The 7,238-nt window shown below is 42.4% G+C and overlaps 1 long non-coding RNA gene across 1 annotated transcript; it reads right to left on the bottom strand.

The window, feature by feature from the left end:
- Nucleotides 1-1,108: 1,108 nt before the first annotated feature.
- LOC115555999 (uncharacterized) lies at nt 1,109-4,936 on the bottom strand. Its single transcript, XR_003978927.1, has 5 exons — nt 4,786-4,936; nt 3,994-4,320; nt 3,841-3,879; nt 3,377-3,511; nt 1,109-2,599 (listed from the first exon to the last, which is right to left on the bottom strand). It is a non-coding gene; the product is annotated as an uncharacterized LOC115555999 (long non-coding RNA).
- Between the last annotated feature and the right edge of the window lie 2,302 nt (nt 4,937-7,238).

The raw sequence follows: 7,238 nt of genomic DNA, 5'->3' as shown, positions 1-7,238 counted from the left end.
AAAAAGAAAGAAGTGAACTTCCTGTGTGACAGTGGGTTTAGACATGAAGAAGGGGGGGGTATGGGGAGTACAGTGCGATAAAGAGATGACCCCAACCGAAGAGAGGTCCACAAAACATAGCATTGTGCATGTGCGTGTGCGCGTGTGTGTGTGTGTGTGTGTGTGTGTGTGTGTGTGTGTGTGTGTGTGTGTGTGTGTGTGTGTGTGTGTGTGTGTGTGTGTGTGTGTGTGTGTGTGTTTGTGTTAGCCAGATCCTGCTCCCCCACGCGAAACCAACACCGCAACACACGCCATCGCATTCTGATAACTTCAGCCTTAGGTTGTCGTCCGGTGTTTCTGAGTATATGTCTGTGTTTGTGTGTTTGATAAAACATGCTGTGTAGTAATGTCTTCAAATATATACATATATATATATATATATATATATATATATATATATATATATATATATATATATATATATATATATATATATATATATATATATATATATATATATATACAAACACATTTATTTGTTTTCAAATACTTAGGCTAGATATTTGTAATCCATTGCTAATATAACCATCCTAAAGTTATATCTGCTGTGCAACACAGATTTTGAAATGGTCGGCCTCTGCTCAACAATTAAGCTTCTATGTTGAAATATGCGGGGTAACAGACCCACCTTCTCAGGGGTAACAACCTTCTCAGGGTACTTAAGACTGGTGAAGGGTTATCTTAAAGTTGCAAAGAAGAAATTTGAGAAGAAACTCAAGAACTTTGTCTTCAAGAATCTCATTTGTTCTTAAATACTTTCTTAGGAAAAAACTTAAGAAGAAAGTTGAGCGCCAAGAATATCAAATCTTCTTAAATTTTGTCTTAAGAACATAGTTAAGAAAAAAGTGCTACTTAAGAACTTTTTTCTTCTTAAGAATGCTTGTGAATCCGGCCCCTGTTCCAGACCTTCTCAGGGGTACAGACTTTCCCATTTGAAAATTGAGCATACTTTAGTGTATTACAAATATCATTTAAGCATACAGAAGTAATTACAAGTATACGTTTAATTTCTGTGCTGAATTAAAAGTATGGTTAACAAGTACTTTTAAAAAGTGAAATTCACAATAGATGTCATCAAGTTCAACTTTAATGTAGGCCAGGGTGGCATTTAAAATCACATTGTTCACATTGCCTTCTCCAGCTGCCTTCTCTGCTCCTTCTTCTCCTCAGCCTTTTCCTCTCCTGCCGGGACTTCTCCTCCTGTGCCTTTCTTCCCCTCCTGTCCCTTATTTTCCTGCTGTTCCTTCTCTTCCTGCTGTTCCTTCTCCTCCTTCTGTGCCCTCTCTTCCGCCTGCTCCTGCAAGTTCTCCGCCAGTAATTTCCTGACTGCCTCAGTGAACGGGATATCCTCGATATTTATTCTGATCATCTTACTTGGATTAGTCTCAGTCTTTGGATCGAAGATAGACATTAGAACTTAAAAACGTTACACGGTTTCAAAGACCACAAATTACGATACCGCGAAGGCTGGACAAAATGCATTCAATGCTTTTTAAATTTGTATTTGTATGATTTTTCTCGCAGCCAATCACCGCCAGCTGATGTTCTATCTTGCGCAGTGTGATTGGCCCATAACCGCATCAGCTACAACCCATACAATCTGTGGCGTCGAAGTCGAGCGCGGAGTGGCAGCCGGAGCTGGCTGTTCAGGTTGCCGAGACGCCACGCGTGTCCTTTAAAGCAACTGATTCCTTCCCTCACCTAATGGGTATCGAATGTAGTAGAAAGAATTAAGTATAGAATGAAGCACTCTATTGGTATCGGTACCCAGCCCTAAGGTACTGTGTAGTAGGCCTACAGACCTGCGCAGGGCTACAGTCAGACCCTCAGCGGTAAAGACCTTCTCAGGGGCACATACTACTTCTCAGGGGTACAGACTTTCAGGGGTAGACCTTCAGGGGTACAGACCTGCTCAGGGCTACAGACTTTCTCAGTTATCACCTGATCATGTCTGTAATGGACTTTTACACATTTTTTCCAAAGTAGTTGACATTTATTATATCTAGCACACAGTGAGAAACTCAAAAGAGTAAATCAATGCAAATGATACATTCCTAAGCTCTGTTTGAAGGTTTATCCAAATACATGCGCAAAAAAAAGAAATCCGAACACCACATAAGAATTATCCAAGAGCTATTTCAACTACAGCCAAATTGAGTAAGGGAGAAATATTGCACCAAAAATATTAATTAGATATTGTAAATGCGAAATAAACATTAAATGTTAAATAAACACTATACATTTGGTCCTTTATAAAAACATATAAGCTATTAAATACACTATGTCCACGAGGTTAGAGAATAAATATATATACATATATATTCTTTTTTTTCATTCATACATTCAAATCGATGGCATGCAACCGTACAAGGTGACAGCCAACTCGTCGGAAGTAGTTAGGGTGAGGTGTCTTGCTAAGAGACATCTCGACACTTTGTTTTCAGGGGTGTTAAGGCCTTTGGGGGGACTCCGCTGGCCACCAGAGGGTCTGGTTTGCTGGTTTGCTGCCTGCTGGCCCCCGGTGGTGGACGGGTGTTACCATAAATGGGGCAGGTCATCTCTTAAGGAAAACCAAGCAAAAAAGATGCAGGCCTATTATGATTATTTGAAACAGATGATAATTATCGAACAATTGGGCCGCTGGTTCTCAAATTCCGAAAAGGCACATTTCTTGCTTTAAATGTTATCAAAGTGCATTTGAATGCCAAAACAAGCATATTCTGCTTAGTATAAATATATATACAATCAGCCATGTTTGGTTTCCAGGGGGAGCAGCGTCTAGTGGCATAAGGCGTGTGGTTTCCTGTCATTGTCTCTAATGGCTGTCTCTCTGTTTCTCTTCTCTTTTTTCTGATCACTGCTCACATTGAGTAGGAGTACTGAACATGTGCACTGGCGAGCATGTCTTTGGGTATCTGGGTGCTGCATTAAGGCAGCACCCAGATCTGCCTTTTGCCTTTATCTTTTATAAAGGCAAAATACAATAAATATTGTTTCATTGCCTCATTATTATTTTCTACCAGTAAACATGTTCATTTGCTCGGCTGTAGTTTGTGAAGTACTTCATTCAATTATCCAAGTCTAATATTTACCGACAGCAATATATTGTTGTACATATATGCATTTAGTGTGAAGGGCTTGTGAGCCTGTCTTTGTTCTGTGTCAGGTTTTAGTGAGTGGACCAATCACAGCGCTTGCTGCGGCGTCGTCCCGATGCAAGGTTACAATTTTTTTGGAGGCGCACGTCAGGCCCGCAAGGACGTAATGGGTCCGTAAACCCCTTGCGTTGCATTATAAAGCAAACTAATTGTGCTTAGATTTAAAGGATGACAGATACCTTTGTGCCTTCGCCTTCTTCTCTGAATAACACAGATCATCACCACCAGCATGAGGAGGAGGAGCGCGGACACTCCAGAGACGATGAGGAACGTCTTGCTCTGAATCGCATCTTTAATACCCGGGTTTCTGTTTACTGTTGAGCAGAACATTAATAAGTCAACGATTTATATACATATAGCTTTTCACAATATATTCCTATTTGGGAATTAATTTCATTAAAAAAACGGTGAATGTCTTTTTTGAATTTTGAGTATCGTCATTGCAAACAAAATAACCTGATGTGACCATTGAGTTCCATACACCATGCCAAAAGTAACGCAGGTACACACAACCCCGCACACACACACGCGCGCACACACACACACACACACACACACACACACACACACACACACACACACACACACACACACACACACACACACACACACGCACGCCCACATTTGCAGTCCATCACTTCACCTGGGTTTGCCGTCACTAAAGCATCCTTCTCGTTCCCTGCTGTATTGGAGAGAAAATTCTAATCTCATACTTCTTTTTCAATTAAAGATATTGTTGACACAGACATATAATTTATTAATTGAATTGCATATGTACTTTTAAGTTACCACTTACCAACATCAACACGCGTTCTCCTGCTTTTTTCTTGCAATAATGTAGTCCGGTCGAATGTGACTTTACAATAGTACCATCCACTGTCCTTGAAATTTCTTAGTGTGTAATTGCACCACGTCTTTTCCTCAGAGGATTCATTGAGGCATGTAAAGGCTCCTCTGCCTACGTCGCGTTCTGAAACATTGCTGAAGTGCCAGCTCAACCGTACTGGAAGACCCTGACATGTACCGCTGCAGTTCAGAGTCAGAGAGGAACCAGGGTGAACCGTGATCTTGTCTGGGGGTTCATCAAGGATCTGGGGTGTACAGGTCGACGACATGGCTGTCACTGGGAAGAGTGAGAGAGAGAGAGAGAGAGAGAGAGAGAGAGAGAGAGAGAGAGAGAGAGAGAGAGAGAGAGAGAGAGAGAGAGAGAGAGAGAGAGAGAGAGAGGGAGAGAGAGAGAGAGAGAGAGAGAGAGAGAGAGAGAGAGAGAGAGAGAGAGAGAGAGAGAGAGAAAGAGACAGAGAGAGAGAGAAAGAGAGAGAGAGAGAGAGACAGAGACAGAGAGAGAGAGAGAGAGAGAGAGAGAGAGAGAGAGAGAGAGAGAGAGAGAGAGATGTTTAACATGTCAACACAAAACTTAACGTTAACATATCAATAAATGATAGATCCCTAGATAAAGAGATTAATGAATGTTCGCAGTTAAAGGAAAATAATAATTTACTTTGACATTCAGATAAATCAACACATTTTTTACGTATAATACTGAGCAAAGAGCTCATGTATTTAATGTCAGAGTTCTTAATCCTACCTGCCATGGAGACTGGAATAAGGAACATCTCCCAGACTATCATTGTGTTCTTCTCAAGTTGTTAGCTTCTGCCGCAAACATCAGGTATGAACATGTTGTGTCAATCTAAAGGCATCACGCACCCTATCTGTCAGGACTTCCTGTGCGACTGTTCCCTGGCACGCATCAAAACGGTAAGAGTGTGGGGAGGGGGGTGGAGTCTATAGTGGGGAACACACACCAATCACCGCAAGCTGATCTTCTATCTTGCGCAGTGTGATTGGCCCATAACCGCAACAGCTACAACCCATAAAGTCTGAGGCGGCGAAGTCGCCTCAGTGCGGACTGTCGGCCGGAGCTGGCTGTTCAGGTTGCCGAGACGCCACGCGTGTCCTTTAAAGCAACTGATTCCTTCCCTCACCTAATGGGTATCGAATGTAGTAGAAAGAATTAAGTATAGAATGAAGCACTCTATTGGTATCGGAACCCAGCCCTAAGGTACTGTGTAGTACAGACCTGCTCAGGGCTACATACCTTCAGGGGTAGACCTCAGGGGTACATCTTCTCAGGGGTACAGACCTTCAGGGGTACAGACCTTCAGGGGTACACCTTCTCAGGGGTACAGACCTTCAGGGGTACAGACCTTCAGGGCTACAGACCTCAGGGGTACAGACCTCAGGGGTACAGACCTCAGGGGTACACCTTCTCAGGGGTACAGACTTTCAGGGGTACAGACCTTCAGGGGTACAGACCTCAGGGGTACAGACCTTCAGGGGTACAGACCTTCAGGGGTACAGACCTTCAGGGGTACAGACCTCAGGGGTAAAGACCTTGTCAGGGGTACAGACCTCAGGGGTACAGACCTTATCAGGGGTACAGACTTTCTCAGTTATCATCTGATCATGTCTATAATGGACTTTTACACATTTTTTCCAAAGTAGTTGACATTTATTATTTCTAGCACACAGTGAGACACTCAAAAGAGTAAATCAATGCAAATGATACATTCCAAAGCTCTGTTTGAAGGTTAAAAAAAAAGAAATCCGAACACCAGGTAACAATTATCCAAGGCCTATTTCAACTATAGCCAAATATATATATAGATATTATATATATTATATACATTCACACCGACGGCGGTGTCAACCGTACAAGGTGACAGCCAACTCGTCGGAAGTACTTAGGTTGAGGTGTCTTGCTCAGGGACATCTCGACACTTTGCTTTCAGGGGTGTCTGGGCCTTTGGGGGGACTCTGCTGGCCACCAGAGGGTCGGGTTTGCTGGTTTGCTTCCTTCTGGTCGCCAATGATGGACGAGTGTTACCATAAATGGGGCAGGTCATCTCTTAAGGAAAACCAAGCAAAAAAGATGCATTCCTATTATGATTATTTGAAACACATGATAATTATCGAACAGTTGGGCCGCTGGGTACGATCTCAAATTCCGAAAAGGCACATTACTTGCTTAAATGTTATCAGAGTGCATTTGAATGCCAAAACAAGCATATTGTGCTTAGTATAAATATATATACAATCAGCCATGTTTTGTTCCCAGGGGGAGCAGCGTCCATAGCAACCACCCTAGCAACGATAGAAAACGTTGTGTTCTAACATGGCGAGACCTGAAAGAATATTCATATTAACCAACAAGCTAAACATCATATCAAATCAGGGAGCGAAGATTATAAAAACAAAATGCACATTTCCCGCTAGAAATGATATCAAAACCTATTTAATGCCGAATCTATATCGAAATATTGCATGAGAATAATATAAATGTCAGCCATCTTGCTTGTTTGTTTTCGCAGTCAGAAACTCAGTTGACGTGTACGTAGGCCTGCAGAAAGTAATATGCCGAAAGATTACAATTTTAGAGCAGTTATTGGTAGTGATTGGAATTTCTGCCCTTTTTGGGAGCCGGGTCATTTGGATCAGCTCACCAACAAGAGCCAGCTCTTTCGGCTCCCAAACGGCTCTTCATATTACCACTTATAAGGTTATTTGTGATGAGTCGTTCGCGACCGAATCAGTTCGAATGAGCGAATCTTTAACAAGAACGAACCGAACTGATTCTTCTCTCTCATTCGTCGCGTTCGTTCTCAGTCTCGACTCCTCCCAGACCCACCACTCGCTGAGTTGCTGACTCGCTGTTTGCTCACTGACTGTGAGTGGTGGAGAGGGAAGAGGCTTAGTGAGCAACCCAGTCTTATGGAAACACGTGACACCGTCACGTCACGTCATTTAATCTATTCATTCGTGATCTGGGACACGTAGTTTCAATTTTTTTCGTGCTAAAAGCACAAATTTCAAACTCATTCTAAAAAGAAGAGATGACGCAGCTACCTTTTTTTCCGTTGCGGTTTGCCTACAGAGCAGCGCACCTGCATTAAATATATCCGTGAATTGTCACAATTTCTCAGAATCAAAGGTGAAAGTAGAAACGGGCGGCCAAGAGCTGTCATATTGTTAGAAATT

This window comes from Gadus morhua, chromosome 12 (assembly GCF_902167405.1).
Source record: "Gadus morhua chromosome 12, gadMor3.0, whole genome shotgun sequence".
In the NCBI taxonomy this organism is placed as follows: Eukaryota; Metazoa; Chordata; class Actinopteri; order Gadiformes; family Gadidae; genus Gadus; species Gadus morhua.
The sequence above is the reverse complement of the archived record's forward strand: the minus strand, read 5'-3'. Positions and strand labels throughout refer to the sequence as shown.